The 19,335-nt window shown below is 39.1% G+C and overlaps 1 protein-coding gene across 1 annotated transcript in view; it reads right to left on the bottom strand.

The window, feature by feature from the left end:
• The window catches only part of CDC42SE1 (CDC42 small effector 1), a 163,041-nt gene extending 160,584 nt beyond the window's left edge, over positions 1-2,457 (bottom strand). Inside the window, exon 1 of the mRNA XM_053704879.1 lies at positions 2,280-2,457. The gene's annotated coding sequence lies outside the window, so the exon portion shown is untranslated. The remainder of the gene's footprint in view (positions 1-2,279) is intronic.
• Between the last annotated feature and the right edge of the window lie 16,878 nt (positions 2,458-19,335).

Here is a 19,335-nt window from a genome sequence, read left to right on the forward strand (position 1 = left end):
GGGTAAGGGGTGTTCAATAAAGTGTGATTACACTGTGTGTTCAATAAAGTGTTATTAAACTGTGATTACTTTTTAAAGAAACCAGTGATAGATATAGAGATATATAAAAAACAAAACAAAAAAAACACAACATACATGTAGAATTAAAGCTGCATTGTTAATTCCATCTTAAAGGGACAGTCAACCAAAAAATTATTCTAAGTGATATATATATATAAAGTTTCAAGAGATTATCATTTACAAATGTAGCCCAATTTTGTAATATATAGCGTTTACAAGTAAAAGCACTTACTGTTCGCGCCTCTGCCGTTGGAAAATGTCCGTCTGCCCCCTCCCCTATTTCGTCAGCTGCTACATTATCATCTTCTTGTGATCGCAGTAACAATGCGATCGTACGCGTTCCTTGCTTTTGCGCATGCGCTGATTTTACTGAAGGGGGAACGTTTGAAACAGGAACAAACACACTGGCTCATTATCCGAGCGGCAGTAACATTGGTGCATTGCGCATGCGCTAAAGCAGGGAACGAGTACGATCGCAAAGTTACTGGGATCACAAGAAGATGATGTAGCTGCTGACGAAATAGGGGAGGGGACAGAGGGACATATTCAAACGGCAGAGGCGCGAACAGTAAGTGCTTTTACTTGTAAGCGCTATATATTACAAAATTGGGCTACATTTGTAAATAATGATCTCTTGAAACTTTATATATGAATTGTATCCATGGACAACGCTGCGGAATATGTTGGCGCTTCATAAATAAAGTATAATAATAATAATATATATCACTTAGAATAATTTTTGGGCTGACTGTCCCTTTAAAGTGATGGTAAACTTCAGACTATAAGAATGTTACAATGAAAAATATATTAGTTTGCAAGTAAAACCACATAATTCTTTTTTTCAAAGTGTATAAATATTTTATAATGAAAGATTTATAATCCTAGCTGGTATTGTCTGTTCCTCTGCCCCCCCTTTATTTCCTCTTTTGACTGGGCTTTGATGTATAGAGCAGTCAAATCCATTCTCTACATAGGCTTTCTAAGGGCTTTAAAGGGGACTTCAAGATTGTCAAATGACACACACGCTGATTGGTTGTTCACTAGAATTATCATTAAAAAAAAAAAAGTCATCCAAGTGGGCCGGCATAACGTTGTAAAAGAAGAATTACTATTTGCACTAATTTAACCCTTTAACGGATTAATTAAAAGCAGAAAAGGTACACATATACTTTTTTAATTCATTAGTCAAGGTTTACCATCATTTTAATGTCTCTTTAAGCAAAACAAATGGGAATGAAGGGGAAGGTTAGCATTTTGCAGTGTTAAAAATATAAGAACGTAAAAACTATTTCCTATTCTTGAAGAAAAATAAAAACCCTTATTAGTATAAACATTAGAAACAATTATTTTTCATCATCTAAAATGATACAAATAATACTAATGAAGATTTCTCTAAAGGAGAGCACTGCACAGTAACAGATCCATCTAATAGTAGGGCTGAGTACAATACTAGTCCATGAAAAAAAAAAAGTTACTGGTCCATCAATGTTGAAGACAGGAAAAAAAAGCAAAATTTGTGTTACTCGCACACTATAATTTCTTACCCGTCCTGGACTGGTTGAAATTTCTAGCTTTGTATATATTAATAATCGCATATCTGTGGATACCTGAATACTGGTGCATTTATCGCTTATTGGTTGATATGAACAAGTTCCACAAAAATAAAAGTTGTTTTATTGAGCACAGGAACATCCATTTTTCAAAGAAAAAAAAAAACAATACATTTTGTAACTATGTTTTAAACGCAGTAAAAGAGATTTGTTTGACTATAGGTCTGCCAGCGTGCTCTGCAATAGGCTGGGAATTTGTCTTCTCTGCCAGACAGCTAAAGCCTGGCCCTGCATACAGATTACTGAATCAAGCTGACAGTCTGAGCCATTATAAAATCAAAGGCTGCTTTATATCAGCAACTTGCCCTGCATACATTAATTCCTACAGCTGCCCATACAAATGCACTTGCCAAATATATATTAAACTGTCTGATATAAGTACTGGTGGAATCTTAACATTTTCTTAACTTTATATTTAACCCCGTGGCTGCCAAGGAGGGCTTCAAATTCATGCAGAGTAATAAGTTACAGGTCTATTTAGCAACCAAGTTCTTAAAAGGTTAAATCAAAAGTCGATCAACATCTTAGTGGAAAGTTTATTTTTTTCATCTTACTGTACTCCGCGTTAAAACAATCAGCGTGATCTTACACAATTGTTCGATTTCTTACCTTCTTTATGTTCTAATTTGCAGTGAGTCCTTTCCCCTATATCTTGCTGGCAGCTTATTCTCCTATTTGTGGGGCTGAAGTTGCTGGGAAGTTCAGATCCCAGTGAGGTGTGGTTCTTGACTGTGAGAATAAGGAAATGCTCGGCTTTCAAACATTTTTTCTATATCTGAAAAGGAGAAGGAGCAGTAAAACTGCACAGCACCCACGGTGGACGACTTGAGCAGTGCAAGGCTACAAGAAGGGCTGAGCCTCCAAACATCCCCTTCAGACTGGCAAATACATCCTGTGAAATACAGCATTGTAAGGATTCCCCGTGAGAGGGGGAGTGTGTAGGCAGCAAGGAGCCTGCAATTCTAAGATTATTAAAACACAATTTACATTTATTTTTTCCAGAACGTCCAGTATTAGAATGAGTTAGGGCTGTTACGCATAACCATCAGATAAAAATTAAAAATCAACAGCCCAAAGGTTTCTCACAAACTACTAACCAAAAACAAAACATTTTTTTGTGAATAAACATATGTGACCCCTATCTCCCCTGGGGATCTTTTCATATTTACTATTAACATCATGCACTATTGAATATTCTTCCTCTTCAACAGTCAACTGTCCCCTTATCTTGGGCCAGGTGACAAGAAGATGTTTCTGTTTTTAGGACTGTGCCATAATGGACATTGTTAACCAGTAGAATTGTGTCCAGCCAGTGGTGTATTTGTTTTTTTGCTGCTATAGGCACTAGGAAATCTATTGCACCCTTACTCCTACACCACAACCAAACAGCAACACTTTTTTATTCATAATTTCCTGATATATTTATCACAACTAAAGGCCAAGATGTATGGAGTGGTCATGCACCCTTACTATCCAACCAGGGATCACATATTTGTAATAAAATAAATAAAACTATTGGCTAGCGCAGGAGTAGGAATGTATCATGCCATGGAACCACCCTCCAAAGTTTCTTCAGCCATAAATCCGGCTGTCATAGGCACAGGTCTAGTTGGGGTAGGCCAAAAAACTGGAGTGAATAAGCCTGCACAATATAACTTTTGAGAAAACATTTGCATAGCATATGACATTACAGAAAGTGTTTAAATTAAAAGAGAGAAGTGCTCAACCTGGGAACGAACAATAACATAATAGCTTGTTCTATGGCTAGTTACCACCCAAGAAACAGCCTCTTTTTGCTCAACATGTGCCTTTTACAGAGAAGAACTTTCCTGTAGCATATCAGTCTGATCCTGACTTAACAGTACAGTACAGCCCCAAAATACCAGGCAATCCCTCTCTGAACAAGGTAAACCCCAGACGTACGTTTCGGCCTAGTGTGGGCCTCGTCAGTGAGGTGCAGTCATATCTCTGGACTGTACTGTTAAAGGGACACTGAAACCAAATTTCCTTCGTGATTGAGATAGAACATGCAATTTTTTTTTTAAATATTTATTTGTATCCAGCAAAATGTACAGTTAAAGTAAATTCAACTTCTTTGTGCCACGCAGGGCCAGAAAAAAACATATTATAGTACACATCAAAATAATTAAGACCTTTTTGTGCCACGCAGGGCCAGGTAGAACATATTGTGGAACACATCAGAGCAGTTCAAAAAGTAATTTCACTTACTCTTAGCAAATTGATGATCCCCTTAATATAAACTTTGTACACTTAACTGGGATCTTTCTATTTTATTTACACATAGGCAACAATTAACCACTCAGATAAACAAAAACACATAAAGAAAGAAAAGAGAAAAGAGAAAAGAAGAGGGGAAGAAAAAAAAAAAAAAAGGGGGGAGGGGGGAGAAAGAAAAGCCCCTTCCACCTCCCCCCCCGCGTCCAACTATGCAGCTACTCCCTACCAGGCGCCCAGAAGCACCAGTTCCGAATTTCTAAATGGGAATATAAGATCATGAATTTCTGTATCTGGTAATGACTTAATGAAGACTGACCATTTACTAAAAAGTCATTGTCTAAATTAGTATCCCTTTGTTCTAAGAGGCATTGTTTTTTCAGACAATTCTTAATCTCTGGAATAGATGGTATAGCACTCGTCTTCCACTTTTTAAAAATGAGATATCTGGTTGCCAGGATAGATAGAAATATCAGTTTATCGTTTGAGTTATGTTCCTTAAGACCAAAGACAATCTGTGCCTGCGTGAGACCCGGGTGGGAAATTTTGAGGGTTTTGTTGATCCAAAACTCCAGCTTACACCAGAGATATCTTAATCTAGGGCAGCTCCAAATCATGTGCATTAAGTCCGCTGCAGGGAGCGAACACTTTGGGCATTTGTTAAAGCTGGCATTACCAATTTTGTGGCCTATTTTAGGTGTAAAATATGCATTGTGGAGAAGTTTAATGTGCATCTCGCGCCAAGTAGCTGAGAGAGAGACCTGTGTCACTTTGCAAATTGAATTTTGAATAATTTTTGTGTCAATGCTTGATTGTGGTAATAACTGATTCCATATCAAGGTAATTTTCTCTAGCTCTGCTTCTCCTTTACCTGCTTTGATTAACTGATAGCATGGGGAGATGGACCCGATGCCATTTTTAAACAGAGTGACCCAGCCTTCCAGTTTACCCAAACTCCAGTTCCAGCCTGTCTCATTCACTAGTTCGAATAGAAAGTGTATGCTTTGCAGAAATGCAAAGAATTCCTTGTTGTTAATATGGAACTCTGTTTTTAGATCATCAAAAGATTTAACAATATTCCTCTCTAGATCCCAGAGTTGTATGATCCTGCTTAGCCCTAGGTCCTGCCATTTTTTGAATATTCCTGAATTTATTCCTGCCGGGAATTTCGGATTTCCCTGTATTGGAAGGTATTGAGAAACTTTACAGTTTAGGGATAGTAACTTGCCTATTCTCCACCAAGCCCTTAGAGGATTGGAGAAAGATTTGAGTCTTTTGATTCTGCTTGGTAAATCTTTAGGTGGACAGTGGACCAAAGCTAACAACATATATGGACTACACATGTTCTCCTCTAGGGATCGATTCGTAACATAATTACTCTGAGATATCCAATCGACCACTACTCGAGCTAAGAAGGCATAATTATAAGATCGAATGTCCGGCAGTGCAAGACCACCGCTATCTTTTGAAAGAAAAAGTTTATTTAAGGATATCCTGGGTCTTTTTTCCTGCCAGAGGAATTTACTAAGTGCACTATTAAGACAACGAATATCTTTCTCTAGAAGAATTAATGGGGTGTTCTGTAGGACATAAAGGAGTTTAGGCAGCAGGATCATTTTAAATAAAGCGATCTGCCCGGATAAAGATAACGGAAGAGATTGCCAGTTTTTAAGTTTCTCCCTTATGTTCATTAGAATTGGAGCGAGATTGAGGTTATACATTTCTCCCGGAGATGAGGGGATTAAGATTCCTAGATATTTAAGAGAGACTCCAGAAACAGTAAAGTGAATATCACGAAGAGAGTCATTATTTTGTCTTAGCCAGAGCATTTCCGATTTTGCTTCGTTGATCTTGTATCCCGAAAAGGATCCAAATTGAGTAGTGATGTTTAATAGTTTGTGGATACTCGTATTAGTGTCTGAAAGATATAACAGCAAGTCGTCAGCATATAAAGCGATTTTTATAGTCTGTTTCCCTACCTTAATTCCTGCAAGTTGTTGCCTGACTATGATTGCTAGTGGTTCAATTGATATGTCGAAGAGTAGAGGGGACAGGGGGCACCCCTGGCGCGTTCCCCTTCCAAGAATTATCTGAGAAGAAGATATAGAGTTAACAACCAAGGTGGTATGTGGTTCTTTATACAGATTCATGATGAATTCAAGAAACTTACCCCGGAAACCGAAATTTACCATAGATGTAAAAAGGTGATCGAGATGTATTGAGTCAAATGCTTTCTCTGCATCGATCGAAACGATAGCCAAGTCAGGTACCACCCCATCCCCCCCTGCTCTCCGACACCTGCCCGGATCTGAAATACTCTGTCACAACCATGGCCTCTCTAATTTTTGCTGAGGAATTTCGGCCCCTAAGGAACCCAGCCTGATCTGAGTGTATAACTGTAGAGAGTGGTGTCTGGAGACGCTCAGCAATAATAGAACAGAGAATTTTGTAATCTCCATTAAGTAGGGCTATAGGTCTGTATGACTCTTTAAGTGAGGGATCTTTCCCACCTTTCAGGATTAAAATAGTATTAGAGGTGGAAAAAGAGGTGGCCACCGGATCACCTTTAACATACATGCTGTTATATAGGTTATTGAGATAGGGGGTGATCTCAGAGTTCAAGATTTTGTAGAACTCATTTGGGAGACCATCTGGCCCGGGCGATTTATTGTTAGCAAGATCCGTAATTATTTTGTTAATCTCTCCTTCAGTGATTGGGGCATTCAAAGAGTCAGCCATCTCTGCTGAGATTTTTGGGCAGGAAATTTGATTCCAGAATTGGGATGCTTGTAGAGAGTTCGAACACCTGTCTGCATAGAGGTCCTGATAGTAGTTGACAAACACCTTTACGATCTCTTCCGATTTGTCAATAAGAGAGCCGTCTTTTTGGATACTTTCAATGAGGGATGTTTTTTTCTCCCTTTTAACCAGATTTGCCAATAATTTGCCCGATTTGTTACTATACCTATAAATCCTGGCTTGGAGTCTAAGGTCCCTCTGAGTTTCCTGAAAAATTACAAATGTGTCTCTGGCATTTTTGGCCCGGATGTATTTTGCCCAGTGTATAGGTGATTTTTGAAGTAAGTAAGAATTATATGAGTTAATTACTGAGCTGGTAATTTCTTTTTCCCTTTGTCTAATTTTCCTAGATCTTTCTGCACTATAGGCTATGATTTCACCCCTAAGAACTGCCTTTGCAGCCTCCCAAAAAACCAAAGGCGAACCTATATGGCCCTGATTATGGTCAAGATAGTCAGCAAATTTAAGTTTGAGCCAGTTCTTATATTTCAAATCAGATGCAAGGAAAGAGGGAAATGTAAAACGTGTTGGTTTCTTTTTAAAACAGCTAGTCTGAACCTCAAGCGAGATGGGACCATGGTCCGATAGAAAAATAGGTAGCAAGTCTGCTTTTACTTCTGACAGGATTATTCTGTCGCTAATAAGAAATAGATCGATTCTGGACATCGTTTTGTGCGCTTTAGACAGACAAGTAAAATCTCTGACATCGGGGTTTTGGAGCCTCCAGATGTCTCTTATTTCTAGGTTTTGCATAATTGATTTTATTAAGTTGCCTCGTTTTTGCTTAGGCGACTTATTAGACAATCTAAATCTATCGAGTGGACAGTGTGGGGCCATATTGAACTCGCCACCCAATATTAAGTGGCCCTCCTGAACAGAAAGAATTTTGGCCTGGATCTTATGCCAGAAAATTGGGTCCAGTTTATTAGGGGCGTAAACGTTGCACATGGTGTAGACTGTTTTATGGATTTTTACTTTAATTATTACAAATCTCCCATCCGGGTCTGTGTCGCTATGGATGACCGTTAAGCTAGTTTTTTTCCTGATCAAGATTGCCACCCCTCTCTTCCTCCCGTCCCCCGGGGAGAAAAAAATCTCTTTCACCCAGGTAGATTTAAGTTTCTGAGATTCCTCTACTGTTAAATGTGTTTCTTGCAGAATTGCTATATCGGCCCCCGATTTCCTAAGATGTGTGAGAATGGCCTTTCATTTAATTTAATCGGGGTGGAGATCCCGCCCACATTCCAGGAGATTAGTTTAAAGTTTGCCATCCCTTTTTAGCTGGGTTCTCGAGCGTGGCCGACGCGGTGGGGGGGGGGGTCGCAAAAAAAAAAAAAAAAAAAGGGGAAGAAAAAGGGAAGAAAAAGAAGAAAGAGAAGAATCAGAAGGGCATAAAACCCCAACTATCGGGCTCACCTGGAGTAGCCTAACCCTGCTCATGATAAAAAGAGAGAAAGAAAAAAAAGGAAAAGGAGATGAACAGATAGAAAAAACAAGGAAAGAAGCACATGACAGAGCAATAAAACAGTAACAATCTATTTTTGGCCTGATGGGTATGTGCCTAGAATGTTGGAGTCTTTCAAGTGTTGTTCTACTTCTTGTAGAGTATTAAAAATAAAAACGTTTTCAGCTTCTTTAATTTTGAGTTTTGCGGGATAGATAATGGTAGCTTGGTAGCCCTGTTGGATTAGTTTTGTGCATATAGGGGCTAACACCCTCCTTTTGGATGATGTTTCAGCTGAGAAATCCTGAAAAAGGAGAATTTTCGATTCTCCAATTGTAATAGGCTGATTCTTACGATAGAATTGCATCAGAGTAACCTTATCTTGGAAGTTTAGGAGTTTTGCAACTACTGGTCTGGGTCTATGATTCCCTTTATTATCCGCCCAGGGTCTACCAAGCCTATATGCCCTCTCCACTACTATCGGGGGGTAATTAGTTGGAATTTTAAGAAGCTGAGGTAAGAGTTCAGAGATAAAGGAGTTTAAATCCTCATAGTCTTTGTCCTCTGGGATCCCTATTAAACGAATGTTGTTTCTACGGGCACGATTCTCGAGGTCTTCAAGTTTAGCTTGGATTACATTTATAGAGTGATTAGTAGAATCTAAGTTAGTGCTATGGAGCAAGGTGAGATCTTCAAGATCTGACACTCTCTGCTCAATTTCATTGATTCTTCCAGCAAACTGTCTGACTTCCTGTGATAGAAGGGTGATGTCTTGTCTAATCTCTAGTTTTAATGCGTCAAAGTTAGGGGCCAGTGCCTCTGATATTTTAGTGACCAGAGTTTGCATATCAAATGTATTAGTTAAAGAGGGTACAGTAACAGGTGTTTCTTGTGGTTCGATTGGAGTTTCTGAGGTGTTCTTTACTCTCCTATCTCTGTGCCTTGCAGCCATAGCTGGCGAGGGAGTCTTAGAGTGGGAGTGAAGAAATGTATCCATGTGACACTTCAAAAAAAAAGGGGAAAATCGTATTGGGGAGAGATCTCCCGGTGTAAGAATAAGGGAGGAACATGAGGAAAGGGAGTGAGGGGGAACTGTGCGGGGATGTGCAGGGAGGGGGGATGTGCTCTACTTTTAAGCCTAGTTTCCCAGTTTAGTTTAAGGGAAAAAAGAGAAGCAAAATAAAAAAGAATAGAAGCAAACAAGAACAGGTATGAACCAGGAACCAGGGAGTGATTTTAAGGCTAGCTCACAGCTCTTGTATGAGTAAGAGATAATTATAAAGAAGGCCTCTAGATTTAGACAGAGTAACTCCACTTGAAAGTTGCCTATTACCTTTGATCTGTTAGATAGGCTGATAACCTTAGACCTGAATGATCTTACAAAGATATCAGAGTTTGTAAATTTCTGCACCTAAACTTGCTGAAACTAAGCGGATTGAAACTAGCTATACAGAGCTTTTAGATCTGTATTTTACACTCTAAATTACTATAGATAATTAAAATAGAATCCATTAGTAAATACGCTCTTTTGACATGTAAAGAAGAGATGTTTAACTTTTGTGTGTCTTGTGGCAACTCCTAAGTAGCCTTATTTATTTTAGCCTATGATTGAAGGATGTCTGAGAAGAAGGAGATTCTTTTAGAATCAGTTGTTTTAAACTTCCTACCGCTGTTAAGCCCTATATATGGCCATCCTGTAAACTATAGACTGCGATTATATTCTAGGAACAGCAATAGGTATATATATTTACCCTTCCCTCCCCTCTCCTCCTTTGGAGATATAACCCCAGTGAGCCTAGAGGTTGTACAAGGTAAATACACTTATAAACAATTGCAATCCCAATCTAGTCATCACTATATGTGACACTGTATCTTTGAACAAAACAGAGCAAGAAAAAGAAAAAAAAAAAAAAAAAAAAGATGTGACTTATCTCTTAACAATAAGTTATACAGATATATATCTCTCTTAAGCCCCCCAGCTTTGATAATTCCTTATTCCTTTGGCAATTTAAGGTCAGAAACTGGCCAGTCTTTTACTGTGTACTTTTGATGCTCCCTTTAATATTTTCCGCTTCCCACCCTCCAGGAGACGGTATCAGCCGTTAATCCAAGAAGGGAGGGGGGACCCAAGATATGCCCGCACTAGAGTACCTGTTTGGGGGCTCACCCCCCTTTGCGCGTTATCCAGCCGCCCCACGATTCCGTCGTCAGCTGAGACAGTTCCAGCAAGCAGCCCTGTCCAGAGATGGAATGTCTGAACCTCCTCCAACTTCTCCTATTGGGTCAGCAGGCAACGTCAGCGCTCCACATACAGCGCCAACACCGGGGTAAAGAACAACACAGCTCCGCAGAACGGGACCATCCAAGAAGATGCCCCCGGGCCAAAATCCCGCTCTAGACTTGAGCCCAGCTCCCTCCCACGCAGCACCGGTGGGGGAGGGAGGAGGGGAGCAAAAAGAGCCGGCCCACGGACCGCAAGCGAAGCCACAGCAGTGCGGAGGATGGAACAGCGGGGCACCAGGGCACCAGCGGAGCCGCAGCAACACAGCAGATGAGGTGAGACAGCCAAGTTCCAAAGCACCAGCAGAGCCGCAACAGCGCGGCAGACAGAGCAGCCAGGTATCAGGACGTCAACAGATCCACGCCAGTGCGATAGGCGATGCAGTAAAGTAGCAAGGCATCAGCAGGGTCCCATTAGTACGGTAGCTGAAACGGTGGGCTAACAAAGGTCTGGTATTGTTCGTCGGGGGGCGACTGGTGCACAGGGGGGGGTACCTGTAGTGAAAGCGTAGGTATCCTTTAAAGATAGACAGGTTCCCAGAGGCAGGCGTTGGTTAGAGACAGCAGGGAGGTCCAAGCTTAGCAAGGGAGCGGGGATGACAGACAGGTACCAAGAGTCCAGGTAGATGGAGTTTTGTCAGCGGCCAGTGGAATGTTAGGCCACTGGCATGGGTTCCGGATCAGTTTTTACTTGATTATCCACGTAGATAGAGCAGCCCAAGGAAAAAAGACACTAAGGGCTGGGCGCATAAGATTTACCGCCAGCAAGTGTGGAACTGGAGCTGTAGCCTGAGCCACACCTGTGCAGCACACCTGTGTAGCTCCGCCTCCACCGGAACCTCAGAGCATGTGAGAACATGCAATTTTAAGCAACTTTCTAATTTACTCCTATTATCATTTTTTCTTCGTTCTCTTGCTATCTTTATTTGAAAAAGAAGGCATCTAAGTTTTTTTTTTGTTTAAACCCTGGACAGCACTTTTTTATTGGTGGATGAATTTATCCACCAATCATCAAGAACAACCCAGGTTGTTCACCAAAAATGGTCCAGCATCTAAACTTACATTCCTGCATTTCAAATAAAGATACCAAGAGAATGAAGAAAATGTGATAATAGGAGTAAATTAGAAAGTTGCTTAAAATTTCATGCTCTATCTGAATCACACAAAAAATGTGGGTTCAGTGTCCCTTTAAGTCAGGATCAGACTGATATGCTATAGGAAAGTTCTCTGTTAAAGGCACATGTTGAGCAAAAAGAGGCAGCCTCTTTGTTTGGGAACTAGCCATAGAACAAGCTATTATGCTATTGTTCGTTCCCAGGTTGAGCGCTTTGCTCTTTTTATTTATGCAAATTATGACTCTTAGGAAAGTCTCCCTAACCTGATGCGGGAATCCAGACATAGACCCGTTGCTCAGTGTGAAACGTACGTCTGGGGCTTTGCCGTTTCTCTCGTTCAGAGAAGAATTGCCTGGTATCTCGGGGCTGAACTGTACTGTTAAGTCAGGATCAGACTGATATGCTACAGGAAAGTTCTTCTCTGTGAAAGGTACATGTTGAGCAAAAAGAGGCTGCTTCTTGGGTGGTAACTAGCCATAGAACACGCTATTATGCTATTGTTCGTTCCCAGGTTGAGCGCTTCTTTTTATTTATGCAAATTATGACTCTTAGGGAAGTCTCCCGAAGCGTGATGCGGGAATCCAGACGTGGACCTGTTGCTCAGTGTGCTTAGAGGGATATGGCTGCACCTCACTGACAAGGCCCACACTGGTCCGAAACGTACGTCTGGGGTTTTGCCGTTACTCTCGTTCAGAGAAGAATTGCCTGATATTTTGGGGCTGCACTGTACTGTTAAGTCAGGATCAGACTGATATGCTACAGGAAAGTTCTTCTCTGTGAAATGCACATGTTGAGCAAAAAGAGGCTGCTTCTTGGGTGGTAACTAGCCATAAAACAAGCTATTATGCTATTGTTCGTTCCCAGGTTGAGCGCTTCTCTCTTTTTATTTATGCAAATTATGACTCTTAGGGAAGTCTCCCTAAGGGCCATGCGATAATCCAGACGTGGACCCGTCGCTCAGTGTGCTTAGAGGGATATGGCTGCACCTCACTGACGAAGCCCACACTAGGCCGAAACGTACATCTGTGGTTTTGCTGTTTCTCATGTTGAGCAAAAAGAGACTGCTTCTTGGGTGGTAACCACAAGCTATTATGCTATTGTTTGTTCCCAGATTGAGCACTTCTATCTTTTTATTTATTACAGAAAGTGTTATCATAGAAACAAATTTACAATAATATATAAATAGTCTACTTTTAATTTATATTTGAGTTTTAGTGAAAAAAATATTTTTATTCTATATAATTTATTAAATCTCTTTAAGTTATTTAAAGGGGCAGTAAAGTCAAAATTAAACTTTCATGATTCCGATAGAGCATGCATCATAAAAGTTTAATTTTGACTTTACTGTCCCTTTAATAAAATATATATTTAACTAAATTCTAGTGAAAAAATGGCATGCCTATAAAGAGGTTGCCTTTTCTAATTGCATTATTTCCTGTTTGTGGCCACATTCACATTCAGATTTTATTTTAGATTTAGATTTTTTTAGATTGTCAAACCTACAATGTCTTGTCATATTTTCTATTGTTAAGATATTTTTTTTTCTATGTAGGGCTCATTGTAGTGTATTTTGAATGGCTGTCCAACTTTTCTTAGACTTTGCATCAATGACAAATAATAAGTCAGCCAGTAAAAAAATCTGACAAGCAATCAGTCACTACCAGCAGTTCATCTGTCCCTTTTTACCCTTCCTTTTTATATCCACTCATAAAGAATGTCCCAAAACATTTCTGTTTCAGACCTTACCACCACTACAGTCACCCTGTAAAATAATCAGCCTTTGCAGTAGGACACCTTTAAGGTATGCTATGCACTCACTGCAGAGGATAGACCATGCTTTAGACATGTCCAAGCACATCACTGTTGGGAAACTAACAATCACTTTTGATTGGTTAACAGTTGTTTAGTAAGATGTTTTGTAAATCTGGCTATCTTGGGGGTTGGAAAGTGAAGCACACAGGGTATAATTAACAGACCATAATAATATTCTAGGTTATTATTACTGTATGGTTAGAAAGTTTCTGTACAGACAGAAACACAGAACTTTATGTATTCTAGAGCAGCAGAAAGCTGAGAGAGGCACAGTTCTGTCTCCTACAGGGATTTACTCAGTGTTGAATATTAGAGTGGGTTTGCTAACAAGCTGACCACATATCAAAACATATCCATGCATATAAATATCAAATAAATCCAATGCAAACATTTGTCTTTAAAATGGAGGTTGCAGGCTTTTTTATATCTCTTCCCACTCTCCCTTGCAGTTTCTGTCAGTATTTTACCTTGTATGTCACTCTCTCCCATGCCTTGCCCTGCTACTGTCTGTCAGTCTTTATTCCTGTCTGTATTCTTTTCATTTCACATTCCAGAACCCCCCTGTCTCTCCCCTATCTTATGATGGCAATTCCTCTCATCACTTGCACTAGCTGTCACCTTCCCTCTCCTACCATGCTTATCAGTCTATTGTCACTTGCCATGTCTGTGTAATCATTTCTCTGGTTGTCTTGCTCTTTCCTTGCCTTGGATTTTTTTTTTACTTTGTCCTCATTTACTCTCTCTAATTCCTGAGCCTAGGTGACCTCCCCATCCCTTGTCTTTGTCATATATCTCCTCTTATAAACTGAAGCTAATTCTGTTGAATTAAAGGGAGATGAAACCCAATTTTTGTTTTCTTTCATTGTTCAGATAGATCATATAATTTTAAGCAACTTTCCAGTTCACTTCTATTATCTAATTTGCTTAATTTTCTTGTTATTCTTTGATGAAGGAACAGCAAAGCACTACTGGGAGTTATCTGAAAGCCAATGAAAAAATGTGCATAAGTGCAGCCACCAATCAGCAGCCTACCTAAGTATACTTTTCAACAAAGGATACAAAAAGAACTAAACAAATTAGATAATATAAATAAATTGGAAAGTTATTTAAAATGACATTCTTTATCTGAATCATGAAAGAAAAAAAAATTGTGTTTCATGTCCCTTTAACTGAAAGTTTCAATACATCGGATTAGCATTTCAACAAAACTTCTAAGCAACCTTATAAGACTAAAATACATATACATATACCAAAATCATTAACAGAGATATCATGTAAACTTCAAAACAAATGCATGCACTATACAGATACTAGATGATATATAGAAAACATCCAGATGTCAAATAATAAAGACATATTTTGTATGCCATCTGAATCCTACAGATCTGTACCACATCTACATCTTTCCAAAATGGGGATGTTGCAGAACCTGTTAGGGCTATGTTCGAACCACAGTCGGAGGGGTGGTGGTTGCAGCTGGACCCTGGGCAGGACTAAGGCGTATATATATATATATATATATATATATATATATATATATATATATATATATATTGTGGTCAAAGTTCAAGCATACAGGCTCTATGAATGATCACTGTGTATATAGACAATGGCGAAATATATGCACTAAACAAACAAAATTGGCCAAGGCCCAATATTTCTGTGAAAATCTGAACAATAACATATCAAACCCTAGAAAGTTTTGGAAAATGTATAAATAACTTACAAAATCCACCAATTCACTCCCAACCCCCCCACTGTCAATGTGGACAACCATACCGTGCAACTCCCCTTAGAAGTAGCAAATGCCTTTAATAGTTATTTTGTCAGATGCTCCACCACCCTGATTGACAAACTAATAAATGACACGCATCCTGAAACTACAAATGTCGATCAGGCCCCACTAAATCAGCAAAGACCCAATATAGAGAAGTTACATTTTAGACCTGTACCCATCATTGTCATTAAGAAACAGGACTAACAAACATTATTGGAGACCTGACAGAGCAAAATAAAGACCTTAAATTAAAGTTAGATAACACACAGACTGACAGAGATTGTATATGCTTTAACTAACACCATACAGATCAGTAAATTACAACGTCAATTAAAATTAACAGAACACAGCAGAAACGAATACTCAAATAAAATTACTGAGTTACAAATGAAAATAAAACAAGAAGAAAAAATAATTAGTGATATTTCTGGGAACAATGCAGATAGTGATCACTTACTGCCCCAAAGGAAAGAGCCAAAACAAGTAATAAAACAAGAAAAAATGAAAGTGGCCCCACTAAAAACCCAAGTTCTGTTCCAATTGCCCCTGTCATAATATCTGAGAATTTTAACACCCTGAACGTTCCTACAGGTATTTCAAATCAGACTAGGCCAATGACTGTAGCAGATAAAGACATTTTTCAGAAATGGTGGTGCACAATCCCCACAAATAGCGTTGTCCCGAACTGTTCGCCTGCGAACGGTTCACAGCGAATATAGCTTGTTCGCGTTTGTGGGCGAACACATGGCGATGTTCGATCTGCCCCTATGTGTCATCATTGAGGAAACTTTGACCCTTTATGTCACAACCGTCTGACACATTAGAGCCAATCAACATCAGACACTCCCTCACAGACCCTCCCAGCTACTCGGAATCCGCCATTTTAGACTCATAACGACCTTGCTTTCTTAATGAGAGGACGTGTTGTGTTTTTGCTCCTGACATTAATAGGAAAAACATAGCTAGGCTAGTGTATTTAGTGTCCACTACAGTCCAGAAGGACTCCACTCATCTCTGCTGCAAGTACAGCACCCCAAAAAGCCCTTTTTAGGGCTATATTTCGTGCCGTTTTTTTTTTTTTTCGTTTTTTTTTTATTAGCATTTGCCTGGCTTTCAGGCTGTGTGTTTAAGGCTCACAGCATATGTTGTGATTACTGCCACCACTGATATCTCCCTAACAACATTAGTTTAAATTTAACTAACCAAAAAATTTAATTATTTTGCTAGTGTAATTTTTTTTCATTTTCTATCAGGCATACACAGCATATACTCTGGTTCATTGCTCTGTGCCAGCCACCAGTGTTAATATCAGTTTATAACATTATTTTAAATTAAAAAAAAAAAAAAAAAAATATTTTGCTAGTGTAATCTAATTACATTTACTATCAGGCTTGTGTCTGTCAGGCTCACTCTCATTTTTTTCAGTCTTTTGGTTAATTGGTCTGTGCCAGACAGCCACCCAGCACTCATATCTTCTTCACCTTAATTTAAATATAAAAAAAAAAAAAGTTTAAATTTGCTTGACAGTGTAATCTAATATCATTTTCTATCAGGCCTGTGTGTTTTGCTGACATACAGAGCCTACTGTGTTTACTTGCTGCCCTCCCTAGTCTATGAGCCACGACTCATATGTGTTTAACCTTTTTTTAATTCCCCCCCCCCAAAAAAAATAATTTAAATAATTTTTCTAGTGTAATCTAATAGTATTTTCTATCAGGCGTGTGTGTATCTGACTACTGTTTTTAATAGCTGCCCTTCCAAGGCTATCAGCCACGACTCATATGTATGTGCTTAACCTTTTTCTTTAAATTCCCAAAAAAAAGTCTTTAAATCATTATGCTAGTGTAATCTAATTTTATTTTCTATCAGGCCTGTGTCTAACTGTCTATCTGACTTACACAGCATACTGTTGTTAATTGCTGCCCTACGTAGCAGCCAGCCAGTGCGACCACTCATAGAGTCATATGTGCATTGCACTTCTTAACATAATTTTAATATTAAAATCTAAAATTTTAAAATATTTTGCTTGTGTAATCTAACTTAATTTTCTATCAGGCCTGTGTTTTTGTCACTTACACAACATACTGTGTTAAATTGCTGCCCTACCTACCATCCACGACTCATATCTGCCAATCTGTGTGCCAGGCCCAACTAGCCAATTAGTGGCACCAATCATAATTCTTGTAACAGTATATAAAAAAATAAAAATCATAATTTTTTGGACTGCAAATATTCAGTCTCCTAGTGCCATTGAATTGCATTTACCTCCTGCCTGCCACTGCCAGCCTTTTGTGCCAGGCCGTCTAGCCAACTATTTACACCAATCATAATTGTTGTCACAGACAGTATAGTTACTAATTAAAATTAAAAAATTTTTGATTGTTGATCTTAATCCTCAGTTTGCTCGTGCCCTAGAATTGCACTTTTCTACTGCCTTCCAAGCCTGTGTGCCAGGCCTACTTGAAAAATATTTACACCAATCATATTTGTTGTCACAGTATTCTTAATAATTAAAAATTAAAATTTTTGGTAATAGTTGTTGTGAATCCTCAGTTTGCTGGTGCCATTGAATTGCACTTTCCTCCTGCCTTGCAGCCTGCTGTGTGCCCACCGAGCCAATTATTGCCAGCAATCATATTTCTTTTAACAGTATTGCAAAAATTGTCAATCATCACTGTTTTGACTGTCAGTATTCAGTCTCCTAGTGTCCTTGAATTGCATTTACCTCCTGCCTGCCAGCCTTTTGTGCCAGGCCATCTTGCCAACTATTTACACCAATCATAATTGTTGTCACAGTATAGTTACTAATTAAAATTAAAAAATTCTTGATTGTTGATCTTAATCCTCAGTTTGCTCGTGCCCTAGAATTGCACTTTTCTACTGCCTTCCAAGCCTGTGTGCCAGGCCTACTTGAAAAATATTTACACCAATCATATTTGTGTGATGTGGCCGTAACCCTTACACTACCTGATAGATACGACATCATAACTGATGTTTTAAAGCACGTTATTGCAAACAATTTGGGAATGTTAGTTGATTTAGGCCCATTATGGCTTAAAAGCAGACTCTGCATAAACTATGTAATTTTCCATGGGAGTTTTGCCAGGGATCCCCCTCCAGAATGTGACAGTCCAGGTGTTAGTACCCTTGAAACAACTTTTCCATCACTATTGTGGCCAGAAAGAGTCCTTGTAGGTTTTAAAGTTCACCTGCCTATTGAATTCAATGGCGGTTCACGCGGTTCGCGGGTTTGCGAACAATACCGGAAGTTCGAGTCCGCCGTTCGCGAACTGAAAATTTTAGGTTCACGACATCACTACCCACAAACAGCTTTAATAACTTTTCACACTGGTTTCACAAGGGATCTGAAAAAGCCATAAAATTAGGTATGAGCATGCAGGAATGGACAGAATTGCTTCAAGATGCCATGGGCCCCTATGCCAACAGGTTATTAGGATTCACCTCAAGCATATCTGATTAGGCTGTGAGAATAGTTAACAACCTTTTTCAATTTTACTGATCTAGAAAAAGAGATTAGTGAAATTACCATGAGACCTCTAGATGGACCATTTGAAGTAGCAAAAAGAGTTTTATTCTGGTGTGTGCTGCGCCAGCCACAGACCCAAATGGTCTGGGGGTCACCAGCTCACATACAGAGGGTACTTGAAGCTCTCCCCAGAAAATGTCAGGAGTTTGTAAAGTTATATGATCCAAACTCCACAAACTTAGATATGGTGCTCACTAGAGCTGGGAAGTGGATGAATTATCACCCATTCACCATTAAGAAAATTTCTGCAGTGAAGCAGTCACTGGAGAACAATCTGAATATTCACAAGCAGGAATCATATAGGGGCAACAGGAGACATGTTTGGGGATATCAGAATAGTAGAGGATCAAATACAGGAAATTGGAGAGACAGGAATTGAAATTGCGATATTAACAGAGTGAGATAAGCAATAAGGCCAACTTAAGTTATTGGGAACTCAAACAACAAAACAGGAAAATGAGAGATGAAATTGGGTTTCTAAAGAAACAGCTGACAGAGCTGGAGTGCTCAAATTAAATAATACATTTTTTTTATAAGCATATTTGTTTGCAGTGCATTTGTATCATGTAATGTGTACTTTAGTTTTAAGTTCAATTAATAATTTTAAGTGTTTTCATTATTAAGTTTTAAATATGCCAATATTTAGAATGCATAGT

The sequence above is a fragment of the Bombina bombina genome, chromosome 1 (assembly GCF_027579735.1).
Source record: "Bombina bombina isolate aBomBom1 chromosome 1, aBomBom1.pri, whole genome shotgun sequence".
NCBI lineage: Eukaryota > Metazoa > Chordata > Amphibia > Anura > Bombinatoridae > Bombina > Bombina bombina.